General features: G+C 42.7%; 1 protein-coding gene and 1 long non-coding RNA gene across 2 annotated transcripts in view; one reads left to right on the top strand and one right to left on the bottom strand.

Annotated features, from left to right (window-relative positions):
- LOC139797476 (uncharacterized) overlaps positions 1–3217 on the top strand; it is a 95908-nt gene extending 92691 nt beyond the window's left edge. The window contains exon 4 of the long non-coding RNA XR_011726486.1: positions 976–3217. This is a non-coding gene — a long non-coding RNA (uncharacterized lncRNA). The remainder of the gene's footprint in view (positions 1–975) is intronic.
- GLI2 (GLI family zinc finger 2) overlaps positions 1–18825 on the bottom strand; it is a 189780-nt gene that overhangs the window by 41889 nt on the left and 129066 nt on the right. The gene's annotated exons all lie outside the window — the stretch shown is intronic.

The following is an 18825-nucleotide window of genomic DNA, read 5'->3' on the forward strand; positions in this document are numbered from 1 at the left end:
TGGGGACATCTCCCGAACATGTCTCCTGCTGTACCCTATACAGCCTCGTAGACAAACTGCAGAAGGAGCAAGGAGGGGACAAAAGTTACATACTCTGACCTGATAAGCAGAAAATCTGAGATAGACACCACAAGAGGCAGATCTGTCATTAGGTAAAACGAAAGAGCAAAATCTGTTTTGCATTAGCTTACTCTGTACTCACAGACCTCTAGAAGCAGAGTTAGTGTTGAGATGCAGGTCACAGCAGGGACAGTGTTCATCCCTCGCTGGGTGCTTTGACAAAGCTGAGGGAGATGGATGTGCCCTCCCATGGGGCTGCACCCCAAGCACAGGACACCACAGAGATTCGGGGCTTCAGAGGTCAGGGATCTGGTACAGGTCTCAGCTAAGGGATGGCATTACAAAGGTTCTTCCCTAAGAATATCCAAATATGCCATTAGAGAGTGCATACAAGTTCTCCCTCTTCATGAACAGACAACCACAAACACGAGGGGCTGAGCAGTTCAGACATGCCACCTGCACCTCAGGATCTTGGTCCCACCCTTCCTTATCAACAGTTCAGGTGCATTTTAATTTATTTGTAATACTTGCATATCAACAAAGCCACACAGAAATGTAATATAAGCTTTGCAGACTTATTCAGCAGTTTACAAGCATGTTTGTCTTTGTTTGATCTTCTGCTTGTTTCTCTGTCTTTCTGATAAATTAGGAAACCTTGTGGCTTTTTGAACACTTTCTGCTGATGGGTAGTAAATTAAATGCCTTTTAAAATATTTATAGTTCAAAGTACTTTCCTGTAGCAATACACTCTGTGGCTCAGTGGTGTGAAATACAAGGCAGTGAAAACCTATCAGATATAAAGGACTCGTGGAGATGCTGCCACTGACACGCACACGCACGCTCTCGTCAGACCGAGACTGGGATTTTGCTCAAGGAACACCCACCAGCCTCAAGCCCACTTTTTTTTTTCCTTAGGTCACTGGAAGACAAACTTATGATGGCATGGCTATTTCAGACCTCATAACTTCCCAACCTGCATCGCTACGGCATTTTGTGACCAAAATTATGGGGTGACCAAAGTCCCTCTGCGAGCCACCCTCTGGTGCCTCTCGCCACGACGTCAGCCACGGCGGTGGTGATGTTGGGAAAGTTGGAGCCGAGGCCGCCAGGGTTGGTTTCTGTTGAGGCTGCTAATAAAGACGGCTGAGCATGGAGCCGACCAATTTATTTCTGCCGGGGAGGAGGGAGAAGTGAATCAAAGTCTCTTTCCAGATTTAGTTTCAATTCATTTCTAATAATCTCCACCGCCTCATCTGGAAAAAATGAAACAGGATTTTAAAAAAAATGATGTCATTAAGAAAACATCTGACTAATTTTTCTTCTGACGAAGACCTAATATAAGTGAGGGGGGATGTAAATTAAAAGCAGCCCCAATCTTCCCTGGGCCACAGAGCCTGCCTTAATACATAAGCCATGAAAGAACTTTTCTTACATATACAATAAGTTCCCTCTTTCATCAGTACTCACAGCTTCTCCCAAAAGGGTTGTGAACTTCTTTGATGCAGGCTTGAAACTATGTATTACCAGGTTTATGAGTCTTTGGAGCCTCCGCTGATCAAACTGTGAGGCCGACATCTAAAATGTGTGTAACAATATGAAGGGTTTGCTGTTCCATTTTCTCTGTGCTAAATTGGGCAGAAATGTTGGAGTCCCTCACAACAGGAAAACTCCACCCTGGGAAAAAAGGTAACGCTGAGGAAAAGATGAAGTATTCACCCCAAATGCGTGCAGCTGGAGGCCAAGACAGTGCTGCAACATGTGGCTGGTTGTGTGTGGAAATATTAGGATGGAGAGGAGGCTTCTCCTCACTGCTCTGCTTAAAGCATCTCCACATTTCTCCCTCTGTGGACTCTGCCAGACAGATTTCCAACCAGGTCTGGCTCCTGAGAGCCCTCTCAGGCAGGCATCACCTCTCACAGTTTTACACCTACAGTTCCAGCAAAGGACAATCTCAAGGCACAGCATGTCCCAAAACAATGTGGCTTCAAGTTCCTGCATGTCAGGAATGGCTTGTTTATCCAGGTGGATCCTCTGCTTCTAACTGCCCAGAAGTTTGATTTTCCCCCATTTCTACCACTTGTGCCACTGGCATTATCTTGTATCGAATCCCCGAGTCCCAGATTGTGCAATCATATTGGCACTCTGAAAACACACAGTGAGAGGCAGGTGTAACCTCATGGGTCTGCTCCTGGGTTGGCAAAGGGACAACACTCAGCTGCTGCTTGTTGTTTGCCCTAAGTGGGGAAGCCATGAATGATGCTGGGTGAGGTCACTTCTGCTCCCAGGCCCAGCTCACCTGGGGGCAAACAGGACTCCCCATCCCCTGAAGACCACAGTGGAACCAACTCTAGCTTGGTTGGCATGGTGAACCAGTCCATGCAATGGTGCAACAGTGCCAGAGCTAGTTCTTGGTGTATCTGTAGAGCTCCCTGCCCAGATACTGGCTACCTGTACATCACTCCCTGCTTCCTCCCTGGATTCCACTGATGGTACAAGATAAAAACCCCAGAGCCTGGGGAAGAGCTTCTGGCTGTGCAGAAGCCACACTGTAAAAATCTCACTGTCTGCAACAGGATGAGGGATTTCACCTGACCACATGTATTTCTGAAGAAACTGGGATTCTGGTTTTCAAATAGGCTAAGGGAATTGGGTGTCCAAACGCCATTAAATTTAATGGCAGCCAGAGGCCTGTTTTCCCCATGGTTCCATCAAGGAGCCCAGGCTCTATAATTAATGCTTAGGACTTACAGAGCAATTTGCATCTCTGACGAAGCATGGGAGCCTGGATTCATTTCTTCCCTGCCCAGGAGAGACTCTCCCCCACTCTAGGGGAGACATTACCTGACCCCATCTATGAGCTGCAGGGCCTTATGGTGATGCTGGGGCATGCACACTGCTGGAGGCTCTACAGAGCAGGTCTTTACTGGTGCAGTGAGCAACCACCCTTAGAAAGCAGAAATTCTTACACCATTTACCTGGCTCCAGCCGCCTGCAGAGCAGGCCTGTGCAGCAGCAGGTACACACAGCAGTGGAGGAGCATGACCAACACAACAAGAGTTACCAGCATCCAAGGTGTCACACACACTGCCAGTGGGGTAACTAGGAGATTTTCAGTTATTTCCCAGGGGCTTATCACTCCTTGACTGTCCTTCACTGGAAAAAAATCTGCTAAACTTTCCAGCTGCCTGGGTTTTGCTGAAAGGAGCAACAGATTGGCTCAAGCTCTGCAGTCCCATCCCAAGAGCTGTGGAAAAAAGCTGGTAGTTTTTCTTTGGAAAGCAAGGCGAATAAAAAAAATCAGCCTTTGGTTTCCAGTAAGACGGATCAGCATGTCCATACCTGTGCTTGGAGCCCTGCAGGTGCTTGTCCCTGATGCTGCTGCTCCCAGGAGCTGTGTGTGTGCGTGCTGCTCTTGCTGCACTGGAACTGGACACAGCACTGAGAAATGGGCCTTGTGGTCCTGTGGCAGAGGAGGAGGTCCTAAGAGCGCTGAGGAGCTGTGCTGGTCTCCTGAGAAGGGAAACCCCTCAGGGACTGGCAAAACCAGTGCTGGCTGTAACAAACAAGGGCCCGGGGGTGACTTTTTCTCCTGCTGTCATGCACAAGGAATCACAAAGTCTTGTGTGGTGGAGATGAGGCACTATCTCTCTGCTGCTGGATGGAGGTTTGGAAACTCTGCAAGAAGTACCCAGCAAAGAATGCCACAGTTACAGAAGTTGCACGTTTCTGAAATAATCTCCATCAGTTAAATAAGATCCAGAAAAATGGGGACAATTAACCAGCACTAATGTCCCATGACTCGTCTAAATTAACACTTACGTGCCAAATATATTTGTTCAGAGGAAAACAAAGGGCTGAATACTTTCCCATATGCTTAATGGAATATGGACACTTGCAGGCAATTGTTCTGCTGTTCCATAAAAAAATTGCATAGCTGCTACACAGAGACGGAAGCTGGGAACAGAGCAGCTCATGGGGAAGGATACAATAGCCTGGTAGAGTTTTACTATAAGAAAAAACCTTTAAAGCCAGAAATCTTTTCTAAATCCTACATTCAAAAAATCCTTGCTTTTGTTTTGCTTTAAGGAAATCTTCCTGGCATGGTTTTTGTAAGTCCTGTGTACCTAGAACACTACCCAAAGTCTGGATGAGATGGAGGAGAGCCATATGGACGCCCAAAAAAGGGTCTGTGCTCGAGGCAGACATTCTTCATCAGGCATGCCAAAGCTGCATCCAGCGGGAAACCTAAAATGCCCCAGGATTCATGCTAAATGATTCAGCCTAAACAGCTCTCTCCAGCCCCTCAACTTCACCTCTGTTTATTTCTGATTTAAAGTCCCTTACAACAGGAAGGGCGAGAGGTCACGACACTTGTGCGGTACCCTCAGAATCAAACCCCACGAGGTCCCTCAAAACAAGGTATCTTTCAGAGGTCAAACCTGGGCCACAACTATCGAATTCACATGCCATTTGACCATTCACAGAGATTTCCCCCCTCCCATTTTTTCTGCTAAGAGAACAGAGGATGAGCTGGAGAAGCAGCACGGAGCTGCCTCGCAGCTGCCTCTCCCCCAGCCCCTGCCAGGGGCAGCCCGGTAATGAGACGACAGGGAATCACTCAGGCTTCCCAGATCTCCCAGCACTCCTACAAGTTGATAATTATCCAGTAAAGTGACTTGATGTTCAAATATAGGGCTATCAACTCGAATATGCCCGTTTATGTGTCCTGCTAGGAAGAGATCTGAATGGGAACCCAAGAGACATCACTGCTCACTCCCAGCCCTCCCCTGGTGCTCAATGCAATTCATTTTTTTTTTTTCCTGTATTTTCTCAAACCTAAAATGGGATTGATAGGACTTTCTTTCTTTTTTCTGTACCCACGAAGATTAATATTATAGAAAATCAGAGTTACCTTTCCTAATTCAGCAATTAATTCTCTCATTTAAAAGGAACTGTGAATCTGGACAAAATGGCTAAAGCTTCAGTGCAGAAATTTAACAGTGACACTTTGAGCAGTTTCCATTTTCTCCTTTCCCCTCAAAAATGCCTTTGAGGCATGAAAAGCATGAAAAATATATACAAAAAGACTATTTTTTAACAGTGAGGGCAAGTTCCCATTAGATGGGTTTATGGAGGGAAGTGGTAAATTCAGCACTGCTTCAAGACTTCATGGCAAAACTTGATGTTTTCCTAAAAGATGAGCTCTAAGTGTACTGCAAGGCTTGGTGTTTTAATAGTAGGAAAAAGTAATTTCTCCCACTGTAGAAATTAAAGGGCTGAATCCTGCAGTGTTGCAGATGTCAGATCAGATAACTGTGGCAATTCTGCTGGGCCTTAACAGGCACAAATATTTGAATATGAAATCCCTTATTTGTGGATTTGTGGTTCAGGCACTGCTTTGAGAAGGATTTAGGTAAACTATGAAAATTCCCACCTTGCAGCCATTGGCAGTGGCAGTTTTCTAAATACCCTTAAAAATCATGCCTTAAAGTCTAATCTTGTACCACTGAAGTAAAAGAAAATTCTGCCTCTGATGGCAGGAGTGACCAGAACAGCCTCCAATTTATTGATTCCTGTTTTCCATCTGCACCATGGAAACAGTGCTGTAATCTAAGGTGGGTGCCATTCCTTAATACAATTTTTTCCATTCCTTAGAAAAACATATTCAAGACTTAATGCAACTTCTACTCTATGAGGTCAATTTAATATATTTGGTCCAGGTGAGAAAAAGGATTTTTTTGTTTCCAAAATAAAGAAAAGCAGAACTACTTTAATTTTCCCTTTCAAAAGACCATTCCATTTTCAAACACACCTGACTTCAATCCTGAAGTTAAAATATCTAAAAGCAAGAAAAAATGGAACCAAAGATTTAAATTAACCTAATATAAGACTGTTAATATTTTTTTTCAATTAAATCAAATGTATTTTGGTTTAGAGATCAAAATTTTTTTTCCATCTCAGGTCCACCAAAAAATTAACCATGTTCTTAAGCTCACAAATTGTTAGCAGCACTATTTGGACTCAGGGAATTTATGAGCCTAAGATGAGAAATAGGATCTCAAATTAGAAACTCTCCCAACTACATATGGTTTCTTATTGTATTTATGCCACATTTACCACAATGCAGGTCTAGTTTTGGCTGACACTTGTAGGCACAACTGCAACACAGTAACAACAACATCAATATTTGCTTTTAAAATGGAAGAAATATGCAAATTTTTAGTAAGTAAGGTTGCCCTCCATTATACAACACACAAAGAAGCAAGACATCAAAGGTAGAAATTAGAGCTGATACGGGACCTTCAAATCCAAATGAAATTAGTGTCTGGAGGAGAGATCTTTGATTCAAGCTTAATAGTGGTGATTTTTTCTTGGGTTGTTTTATACTTAATCAGCCACACAGCCCACTGTGCAGACATATGTTCCCAAAGCACATCAAAGCAAGTAAACATTCTGTTTCAGGTCCTAATATCCTTTTTTTATCCAATTATCTTACTTACATGATCTTTTAATTTAAGTTCTGAAAGCCCACCTTGTCACACAAGATTTTCTTTAGTGACAGAGGTAGCAGGATGACCAGCTCAGCTCTTGTGAGATACCTGCCAAAAGCCCCCACACAATGAATAAATCAAAGAGCAGCAGATGAGTCTCTAAGATAGTTTCTTGTGAGATTAATGATGAAAGCCTTTAGAGAAGAAGCATATTCTAAGAAAGGGAACTTCAAGGAAGGTAGCTGAGGGGGAGAGAGGGAAGGAGAGTGAGAGAAAAAGCGTAAAAGAAAACATGGATAAAAGTGCAAGAGCCAAGGAAAGTAATTCACAGAGAGACTGAAGGAGCAACACAAACCTGGAGACATATGAGCTTCAGGATGAAGCCACCAGTCTTGAGAACTTGATTCCAGTCATGACTCAGTTCAAGAGCCAGGACGTCAAAATGCTGTGGGCTCAAGATGGGGACTGGATGAGGGCTGAGCAGCAGTATTGATGATGAGGGGTGGGGGACAAGCAAGGTGGGGAACACTGGGAAATGAGATGGGAAAAGTGTAGACACAGACCAGATTCTGATGGCAGAGCTGAGCAAAAAGATGAAGGAGATCAGAAAGGATTCTGTGCTGGGGAGGGCATGTGGGAAATGGGTGTGGGAAAGACCTGTCAGATGTGACACTGACGTTTCTCTGCACCTGATTGATTTCCCTTGGGACACATGTTGAGGATATTAGCACTTCCAAGTGAATACTTGCCTCATAGCTGTGAGGACAATGAGCTTGGGAAAACAAATGGGAAGTGTACATGTGCGTGGAGGAAATGTGATTTTTTTTTTTTATACTTGACTAGTGTCTTCTTGCTATGCCATGTTTGGGTTGGAGCTTTTCTCCCTTAGAAGAAAATAACATTCAAGTGCTATGGGGGTGTGTGTGTGCATGTTAACATTTAAAAGAGTACTCCTATAGTACTTCTGAAAAGTCCCATTTCAAGTTATGCCAGCACTAGTCTGTTGTGGAGAGGGCAAGTCAGTGGCAGCAACACCACAGCAGTCAAACTCGTGGAAGAGTCAGGCAAACCATAGAAAATACTTTTTCATTCATTACACTTTAAATCTGCCTTGGCTCTACACCCATCATATCCCAGAAAACCAAAAAAGGACCATTCCTCTTCATCATGACTGTAATACAATCAGCTGGCTGCACCATTACTCTAACCAACGTTAACTAACAGAGTCTATGTCTGACATCTATAATTTCATATTAACAAATCAGGTAGACTCCTGCATTTCCTGGTACCTTGAATGCCCAAGAAGCTCATAACTTTTCTTTATATGCAAAATGTCAGGGAAAGGGCAAACAATGTTATGCCAGAAGACCATCGCCAAATCACTTGGTTGGAATGTGCTGTAAATCACAGGGTGAATGGAAAATGAATCTTTGTTTCAGGACAGCAACTTCCAGCTTTAATGTTGCTGCTAATAAGCTCATTTTCTACTGGGAATGTCCTCTTTCCATAACACAAGGTCCTTAAATCCTGTAACTAAGCAAGACACCAAGGAAGGAAAACCTACACCCAACTAATTACAGAAAGGCTGAAATGTCCTGCTTGTCTTTTCTGAAGTGTAGGGGAAAACCACCAGTGTTCAGGCTTTAGAGATGTGCTTACTCTAAGCAGCAGGAAATTGTTGTAACCAACTGGAAAAGACCAGAAAACCACAGTTAACAGAGGGGAATAAAGTGGAACAGGAACACATACAGCAAAGATCTCTCCAAAGCTTCTCTAGACACAGCAGTCAGAGGAGCTCTGTATGTAGGGGTGACTGTGATAGCCACACAAGAGAACTGCACAAGCACCACTGGCATCCTGCCTGTGTACCTGCCCCTGCTGCCTCACAGCACAAAGAAGGAAAGACATGAATCCCTATAATAGCACAGCTTTTGGTTGGGGCTGCCTGGGTTTTCTGTAGGAATTAATTTTACTGGCATTTGACACATTTTAAACAGCAACAGCACTCACAGTAAGCTCCAAAGGGAAATATTCCTGAACAATATATAATAAATACATTGATTTCTAATAATAACCATCTGCCCTAAATCTTCTTGCTGACAGGTTTAGTTGGACCAAAGGCCCTTTTCACATCTACTTCATGACAGTTCCCATCACTACATAAAGACTTTGAAGTGCCCTAACGTGCAGTAAAATGCAAGATAACCTACCAAACTGTCAATATTTCTTCACTTCTAAAAGGAAATGCTAATGGCACTCAAAGAGCTCAAGATGTAATGTAAGATCTGATCCAGCAGGCTGGCTGATCTAACCATCCTTTCCTTTGCTACAAGTATGCTGAAAAGTAAGCAATTATATAGTGAAAGGCAGAACTAGGTAAAAGTTTTTCACTGATATGACTGCAGGGAGAAAAGCCTTTTTATTCCAAACAAGCTTTTCTCTTGGAAAGATCTGTAGTTTTCTGTACAAAATAAGATAATTAACATTTTCCTTCCGTTTTAATTTCTTCTTTTTAACCTATCACTTATTTCCTTTCCTTTTCTTTCTCATTAGAAAGAAAGTGAACCAGAATGAAATGTTTTTGAAATCTGGGCAGAATTCAGCTGGGATTTAATTTTCCATAGGGAAAAGATGAACACAAATAATTCAGAGAAGGCTGAATCTCCCCACAGAGGACTGTGATAAACAACTGGCATTTTTCTACCAGCTTTAGTCTGCAAAAACTGAGAAAAGCTCTATAGCAGGAGAAACTAAATGTAATAAACAGAAGCCTGGTCCTGTGGTAAAACCCCAGGACTGCTTACTGAACTGTGCAACTCCAACAGACTTCAAAGGAGACAAGATGCTCCCCCTAAATCATCAGCTTAGGGATAAGGTGTTTTATTATCTCATCATCCATGTATCACCTTAGAAGCATTCCTTCTAAAACCCTTTTGCTCCCAGATTTTTGGTGTCATTTGCTACAGCTACTCTCCCATTATTTTCAGTTTTGCAGTGACACAGGAAAGTATAACACATTTATCAAAGAAAGAATCAGGATCCACTGTTCTCCAGCTGCTGAAAGTTTACATAAGAACTTTTCAACCTGTGGTTTGCAAAATCCTTGGGAATTGCAAAAGGATTCCTTCAGGTGCTGCGAAAGGTAGCAAAAAAAGCCCTGCAAGCCTCTTGTTATTTGGGTTAAATTCACCATACCATGTTTGACAACCCTGCTGGAAATTTTTTAGGGAGGCCACAGACTGTAATAGCTTTTAAACCCTCGTTGACCCTATGCTTCCCAAAATTAATAGAAGTTACATACAAGACATCCTCATAGTAATCACCAACCACTGCCCCAACTTCTCCAACATCCACATGATTTGGGCATCCTTGCTATTCTGGAGTGGAGGCAACCCTGTCCCCCATGCCAGCAGCACCTCATACCTATGGTGACACCTCCTTCCCACCGCCATGCAAAGGGAGACCTACAGGCCTCATCTTTCATTCTCTTATCTCATGCAGCTATTCCTTATGCAGACACATTTCTGTATACAAATCCCATTATACTTGACCCTCGGCTCACCCTGTTTCCATTACAACGCTGTAGACTCAACCAGACTTGCTCCAGTGCCAACTCTGTGCTGTCATTCCTTGCACAGAGTGGTAATAAAGAAATCACTGTTTTAAGCTGACAAAGAACAGATTTCTTACTAAGTAAACACTGATGTTTTGGTAGGGAAATTAAGTTATAAAATTGTGTCTACAAAGGGAGACCATACAGATGGAGTTTGTTAAGAGGCAGCAATACAGTCAACAGTGGTTAATTCAATTGCCTGCTACTTATCAGATTTTTTCCTTTTAAAGGCTTATCCAGCATTTGTAAATGCAAATGCAGAAAAATATTTCAAAGGGTCGTTGTCATCTTAGCTGGAGAGTGATGCACACATGCACACAGCCTCTCGAGGCCAAAGAGGCTGCCCTGGCACATCTGCTGTGGCTGTGTAAGGGTCCACTTGCCCGTCTGTCAGGAGAGGGTGGCCCAGCATGGTGCAGCTCACGACCATGCCACCACTCTTCAGTGACCTTCTTCCTCATGGCCGTGCCATGGTCTTGCATCCCCTGGCCACTGCTCTGTCCTGCCTTCATGCCTGCATGTTGCCCCACACCAATTTTAGATGCCCCAATCCTCTCCTCAGCTCAGGTAAAATCAGGGCACTAAGCTCCAGTGGATGAAGATATGAAATTCAGTATCTCCAAGTTCTCGGATAAGCCTTAAGTGACCCCGGCCTTAGAAGTCACATCTAACTCTGAAAATTGCCAGGTTGACTCCAAGTCACTGGAGCTGTGTCGCTCCTTAACACAGCAGTGGCCGAGGCACACTCACTATTCACTCTCCCTTCCCCAGGGAATCACAGATGAGTTTGGGTGCTGTCTGAAAAAACAGACATCATCATTTCACATCATCAGTGCTGACAGAGGCCCCCCCCAGACATCCTCATGCTAACAGTTCTGGTGATGGTCCATACTGATGGACCAGAAGCAGGAGGTTCATCATTACTCCACACATCTCAAAAAGCACCATTCTTGCACCTCACCAAATACCAGCCCATTCTCCTGTGATGACACCTAAGCAAGAGAGGGATGAGACCTCCAGCCTGATTTCTACTTGCTCTGTCAAGCCTTCCAACCATGCAGAGCCAAGGAAGAAGTGGCTGCTCTATTCACATGACCAAATCCCACGTTATAGCCATTGCTTTCCAAAACAGCAGCCAAAGTCTGAGATGATACTCTAGATAGTCTGAATATAACATCAATGAAAGCAGGTATGTTTTGGGGACAGTTTAAAAGGAACAGAGAGTTGTGGGGTTTTTTTGAAACATTTTATCAGGAAGGATAGAGAAAGTTTTCTGCATAGGACAAAGTTCACTATGGGATTCAGTATGCAGCATGATATAGAGTCTCAGGTGAGCCAAAAGGTGTTAACATTGCTTGTGCTTTAAATGATGCACCCAGTCAGTGAAACAAGATATGCTTAGGTTGGAACTATGTAAATACACCCATTTTACTAATATAAGGTAAAAATTTAAAAACTATATATTCCTGGGTGATTAAGTGACCAAGTATTAGTTCTATTTACAATTCAAGAGAAGAGATATTAAGCATACTCAAATCTTAACAAAAAGACTTACAGTAGCTTTAATAATTGAGCACAAAATTTTCCTTAAACATTTCTCTCCAGTTTTGGAACTGACAGACACAAGGTCATTGTCCGGTGGTCTAGGAATGAGAAAATAGAAGTGGCTCAGGTACAGTGGCTTATTTTACCTGTTTAGACAACACAGCAATGAATAAACCAATCATGGAAATCAAAGCTACACTGAGATCCCAGCAGCAAGGTTTTCCACGGGGCAGCAGCTTTTGAAAGTCCCATCAGTCATCTTTTTTGCACCTTCAAAAATCTTTTGCAGCCCAAGCTAATTTCAGTGGGGTGTGTAAGCTCCTACAAGAATTCATTGTGGGAGCAGGTTGCTGATGGGATTTTGATGTCCAAATACTTCTGGCTCAGAGCTTACTTTGAAAATAGGGTTTAAAGTCCTGCAGTTTGCATGTTTTGGGCTTTTTTTTTTTAGTTCTATCTGTTGCTTGATTTGCTAAATTAAGCAAACAATGTACCAGTTGAAAATAAAGGGGATTTAAAAATATTTTATGGTTTAAATAATCCATGGTGTTATTCATAACCAAGAACATTCAACAATCCAGAACTGAACTTTTAATATTAACAATTCCCTTTATGTGTGTCACTTTACAGTGCAAGTGTTAAAGCTGTTCATAATGTAATGGCAAAATAATTACTCTTACCACGCTCTGCAGTACTCACGGATGCTGGAAGGATTAATACAACCATTCATGCCTGCTATAAAAGAGCTTTTAGCCAATAAAAAAAAGGTACAGTGAGGCACAGGCCATTTTATAAGCTCAGTCATAGAGTGTCTGAGGGACAGAGCAAGTGCAGGAAGAGTAGTAAGAACCTATGGGCAGGAGATAAACTTTTAATTACACAAGTCCCACTTGAAAGCTCTCATTCTGTTGTTCAGTGAAGCAGGACAAAAGTTTGATGAGCCAAAAATTAACAACAAATGCAGCTCAGGCTAATGCACCCATGGATTTTTACTGCCATATTTGTCAAGTTCTTGTGATGTCCCCAATGCTGCCAGACTCCCTGGCTGCACCATCTATGTCTTCTACCTTCAGCCTTCAAGAATAGCTTCTAAAAGCCTCCATTTTCATTTTAATCAAGGATTTGCTCCTAGATTTTGGAGGCTCTTTCATTTGAAACTCAAATGCAATTGGGGGAGTGCGGACCCTGATGCACTGTAGGCAAGGAGATTATCTTTCAGCCTGGTTTTCACCCACTGAGGAAGATAACAGGAAGAAGAGATTAGATTGAGACCTCACACTACAGAGTCCTTACTGCACTGGAAGTTCATAGATTGCAGCAATTTTGCTGGTGAATGTAAGAACCACAAAATTGCTCTGCCTGGGAGAAAAGCCCCCAATGAACACAGAGTCCGTACAGTTGGTGTTGGGTTCATGAACAGCAAAGTAATGAAATCAATCAGAGCAGCCAGAGTCTGGATGAAGGCCAGTTTGGCAATGCAGTTAAAAAACAAAAGAAGGGCTTGGAAACCACTGCATCTAATTCACGATTTTGTGAGAAAGCCTGATCTGCTCTTCAGGGCAAGGCACCTCAGGGAATTTTCTGTCCCTCAGTTTGTGCCATTTACTCACTGAGGCCCCTTAGGAAAGGTCAGTCACCCAACACGCTGCATCAGTGTGACATACCTGAAGCAATGCAACACCCATGTGCAAACTAAGCACAAGTCACTGCTCACCATCTGTCCTGATCAGAAATTGTAACAAAATTCACCAGAAATGCAAACCCTGCTCAGGAGAGATCAAGCATCAAGAAACCAGGCTGACAGAATCCTGAGGTCCATCAGCACATCAGGACCTGAATGGAAAGAAGCCACAGCTCACAGTGCTCCTACCTTCTTCACATTTGGCAGAAGCCAGATCTTAAACAAACAAACAACTCTTTGAACAGTTTCTTATTCTTGCGGTAACACTCCTCTCAGCACTGACAGGATTCAAACCAGAGGTGGTCGAGGGAAGTCTGGAGTCATAGCAGCTTTAGATCTCACATGCCAAGAGAGGTCAAGACCTAGTCAAGCCTTGGGCAGATGACTTGGAAAAAAATATCCCAGGACACGGAGGAAGTGGAGCCAGTGGGAGAGTGCCTTTCCCTCCGACTCATTAGGCAATGCCACGTGACAGTGTTCTGGTGAGGAATATGGAGCAGCTGCCATTCCCAGCTGCTAAAGCCTAAAAATCCAGTGTATTTGTCCTTGGTTAAGATCCTGTGGGATTCTTAAAAAAAAGATCCTGTGGGATTCTACAGCTATTTACAAATATCTGTAAATATCTGTAAAATATCTGACCTTGCTCAATTACATTTTAGTCTCTTACATTCTGGTCATCTCACTGTTGCATGCACTGAGGGGGTTGGTGTTTGAACTTCCTGACCTAACCTGAAAATTGGTTTGGTTATTTGTGCATACACAATTTCTTTTTCAAAGATGTCTGGAAAAACTTGCTTGGAAATCTTCCTTTTTTTTTTTTTTTTTTTTTTTTCCCCAAGGGAATGAAGTGATTTGGGGTCTGCTGACAATAATTTCACTATGCTCTCTAGTGAAAATAATATACAAACAGGTAATAACTACTGAAGAGTTCAAATGGACCAGATAAAACTTTGCAGATACCTTGCTTTTCATCAGTTCTTGGCATTACTTCTTACAGAAAAACAGTTGGGCTAGAGGACTAGGAAGAAAGAGTAAAACTTAGAAACAACTTTTATGCAATTTGTCCCTGGGGACCTGTCTGCAAAATTCTTCCCACTGGCTTATAGATAATGCAGCTATGTACCCTGACCTAGTCCCTACCACACACAAACTCTCATAACCTGACCCCTACAAGATGCCATCATAAAATGGGTGCCTCATGCTCAGGGTAAGTCAACAGCAAAAATCTCATTCTGCTTCCTTCCTACTGGAAAACATCATTGGCTCCTTGATGGTGTTTTCAAACAAGTGGGACCATCACAGTATCTGACTTGACTTGAAGCAGTACCTCAGACACTGTTGATTCCCTGAAAACTTACTAGGAAGCAAGCACCAGGACATTTTGTCCATACAATAGAGTTGTGACAAGACTCCTCAAGTTGGCCTAACATTAGCCTCAGGATCTCTGTGATGATGCTGGACCCACCACAATCTTATGGACAAGTAATCAGAGCTGTAGTCCCTCTTCATTAGGCTTTGGCTTCTACTTTGCCAAAATTATCTAAAGAAACATTAAATGAAGCCCTTCATGGAAACACCAACAAATACTCCATTGCAGTAACAGGTCTGAAGCCAACTGCCAAGTCCATATTGTCACAGGAAAAATCTCTAATATAAACTATTTTTACAGCAGGACTACACAAGCAGGATTTAGTAAACTTTTCTGGCTTATGGCAGGTGATCTTATGGCATAAGATCACCTCTCTCCAGCACAGTATGTAAACATGGATTTAAGTCAATGGACATAAGCAGCTTTTTCTAATCAAGCATACATTTAGGTGTTTTCCTGAATACGGAGAGACTTAAAAGCATTTCTGGAACCTAAATCACTTTCTGTATGTCCCTCTGCCTCATCAGCTCATCACTTCTTTTTAAATTTGTTCTATAAACATCTCCTTCTTTGCTAATCCCCATTGGATTGATCTCCTTTTCGTTTGTTGATTTGATGACTGAATGCATTAACTCCTTCACCACCCTATCTTTCTACACCCTGCTTTTTGTCATACAAAATGCAGTTGTCTCTAGTAACATATCACACTGCACTTGATTTGGGATGAAGGACAGCATATGAAATCAAATGTTTTATCTCAAGGTGAAGACAAGTAGTCATAAACAAGAATATGCTTGTAAGAACATTGCCCTTCTGCAGCTTGAAACTTTTCTATTTTTAATGTATTAACCACAATCCTGTAGTCTTTCCTTTACCAATGGTAATTTGGGATGTGTGGTTACTCTGTGGGATTTTAAGAAGCTTTCAGATGAAGCATTCAGTCAGCAGGTAACACATCCTGCATCTGGTTAGCAACTCAAAAGCTGTGTAAGTAGCTAGGAAAGACTCTCATGAAGTGGCAACAGGAGCAATAAGACAAATTCTTCTTTAGGATGTTTTACAGGATAAAAAGGAAAATATTCCAAAGGTCCTTACAGGATTTATGAACACAAAAATCTTTCTCAGAGACACTTAAACTCATAAAGCTTGATACAACTTCATTTCATACAGGCCAGATGTAATTTTTTAGGCATACCTGAGATCACCTCTCAGGTGATCACCTGCACCCAGGTGCAATTGTAACTAATTTGGGTAGAGAGAGGTGGAAGAAAGAGATAAAATGAACTACAGCAGGAAGAAATACCTCTGCTATGAGCAGGCTCCACCTCTGCAAATGAAACACTAAGGCACCACTGCACCCGTAGAAAGGGCAGGAGGTGGTGGTGGAGCTCAGCTCTCACATTCAATCTAGCAGCAGGCACTCAGCAACAGTGAGACTATGGTACAGGTCCATCCTTCTGCTGCTCGGGGGGGGGGGAAAGGATAGCTCCTACCTCCCAGGCTCCTGCCATGTTGTAAGGTGTTGCCTGCTCCAAGTATCAGTTAAAAAAAAAAAAAAAAAATCATCAAAAGGCTTGCAATCTCCTGGTTTCACTATCAGCCACCATCATCAATTACAACAAAACCCAACCCCATATGTGCTAAAAAAGGGAGCACAGGGAAGGCAGTAAACTTGTTCTTGAAGTGGAACCTGGCCAGCTGATACCAACTTATATGGTTTTTCCATAGCATGTGCTTCCAAGAGATTTGCTTTGTGCATGCTCATACAACATAGAGAAGACATGGCAGAAAACATCCCCATCAGTCCTATGGGAGTTGTATGACCTGGATTTGCCTGCTTGACAACAAGCATCCACAAGCCACTTCATTAACATGTTTGTGTTTCTTAACTCCCTTCCAGCCATTTTCTTAACTTTTAGAAACTTAGCTACTTTACTAGGACTGGGTTTGGGGTCTTGAATTTCAGTGAAGGTTGAGGGAGTTAACATTACCTGGGACACCACATGTGTGAAAACCCCACAGTGCCTCCCCATTACCAGAGTTGACAAGCCAGCCCTAAGGGTCAACATTATTTTGAAATCCACAACACAGACTTTCAAAATAGCATTGTTAGCTATGCCCAGTACAGTGGGATTTATGATCTGAAATTATACAGGCACTTTTTAAAATTTGACCCTTGAGTAATACTCTAAACTTTAGCTCTGCTAGCTGTCTATTTAATATCAATAGTGAAACATAAAAGAGCAAGCATGAAAAGCCTCCAAGGCAGAAAAATTCTGTAAAATCACAAATTCTCAAAATGGTCTGGCACACAGAAGAAAAACATACATGGTTAAGTGTCAAAGCCAGGAATCTAGAAAGCCCACTTATACACCCACATTTCCACAGGAGTGCTCTGCAGATCTGAGATTTGCCAGAGCAGCAGCACCCAGCTCTGTCCTTTGGTTTGTGCAGACGTGTGTGCATGGTGTTAGCTGCAGACAGGGTATCCAGATCCACACTTTTGCCAAGTAGGGTCCTTTTTTTTATTAGGTTGCAGTGTGTTGCTTTTTTTTTTTTTTTTTTTCTAACTTTCCCCCCAGCCATCTGGGTGGTCTGAGAATCAGACCCAAAATACCTAGGATCCCTCGAACCACATGTTCTAATCCCAGCAGAGTTGACTCAGTCCTTCATCCTTCCAGGGTAAATTGACTTCTCTGCTCTTTGTTGCGTGGGGGGAACTTCTGGATGAGATTTTAAAATTTCCGCTGTGTATGGACATTAAAAATCCTACATTTTTCTTCCAGTATCACAAGCCAGCACTCCTGCCATTAGTTGTTGTCTTTCAGTACCTTGTGTTATTTGCTTCCCATGGCCTCCGGTAGCTGGAAACCCAGATTAATCAACACCTGAAAAGTGATGTGCTGCAGCCTTCATTTCACAAGCCAAAGGGATGGATGGGTTTTGTCCATTTATCTCCACACACAGTGGAAAGATTTCAGAGGAACAGAGAGAAAATGAGGAGGCCGAGCAGATTAATATTTGAGTATCTGTAGCAGGCTGCAGCCTGGCCAGTTCATTAGTGCAGGGAGGAAGGATATGACAACATGCAGCAAGTATCTGGAGGGACGTGTTACATGAGGAGGTGTGCTGGGAGCAGAAGGGTGAAATTCAGGGGACGAAAAAGAGGAGGGTGGACTAGGAAGGTGAACTGCATGAATACATGTTTATACTAGAGAAAGGATTTGCTAAAGGATAGAATAAAAGTTCATCCAGGAGATACAGGACCAGAATGTGGGAACCCTCCCACCAAGAGAAGTGCTACACAAGAGCAAAACACTGCAACAGGTCTCGGCTTTTGTCCTCGTGGCTGTATGAAGCTGGTGAGAGGTGAAACACCATCTAGAGAGGGGATTTATTTAGGATTAAGAAAAAAGAGAGGCCAGAAGGGGCAGTGCTTCACATTTAGCTGAAAGAAAACTTGGAAAACAAATGTGTAACACTGGAGTTTAAAAGGCCACTGAACATTTATCCATTTTCACAGGATCCTGAAAGCAAAGGAGAATGGACAATACCACTTAGATATCTTCTGAAAGACCTGCACCCTCTGTTTAGAAACTCTTTAGAAAGCAGCAGGAGAATAGAGTTTAAATAATTTTTTTCTTAAAGCACAAGCTTAACAGCGGATAAGGTAGAAGCATGAAGTCACTTCTAATCTACTATAAAGTGAGGTAAGCAAAGGGATTATCACTTAAGACTCGCTGACATGGAGCTCTGAGAGTGACATTTAAAAGCAATGGTGGATTACAGAGTGACATCATAGTAAACGAACACATGCCAGAGGTTTACATAAAAGACCTCAGAGATCAGGCTCTTGTTCTCAATACTTAAACCTCCAAGCTGTTTTTACACTTCTGGAGGTGATTAGGCTAAACTAGAGCTGCAGGTTTTCATTCAGGAAGTTGTGGTGTCACAGCAGCAGCAGCTCGGTGGCCCAGATTTTCACTGAGTGCTGATGGGCATGACTCCATCTGAGCTCACAGAGACCCCTCGCTCAAGAAAGATGCCACCAGCATGCAGCAACTGA

This window comes from Heliangelus exortis, chromosome 6 (assembly GCF_036169615.1).
Source record: "Heliangelus exortis chromosome 6, bHelExo1.hap1, whole genome shotgun sequence".
Taxonomy (NCBI): Eukaryota; Metazoa; Chordata; class Aves; order Apodiformes; family Trochilidae; genus Heliangelus; species Heliangelus exortis.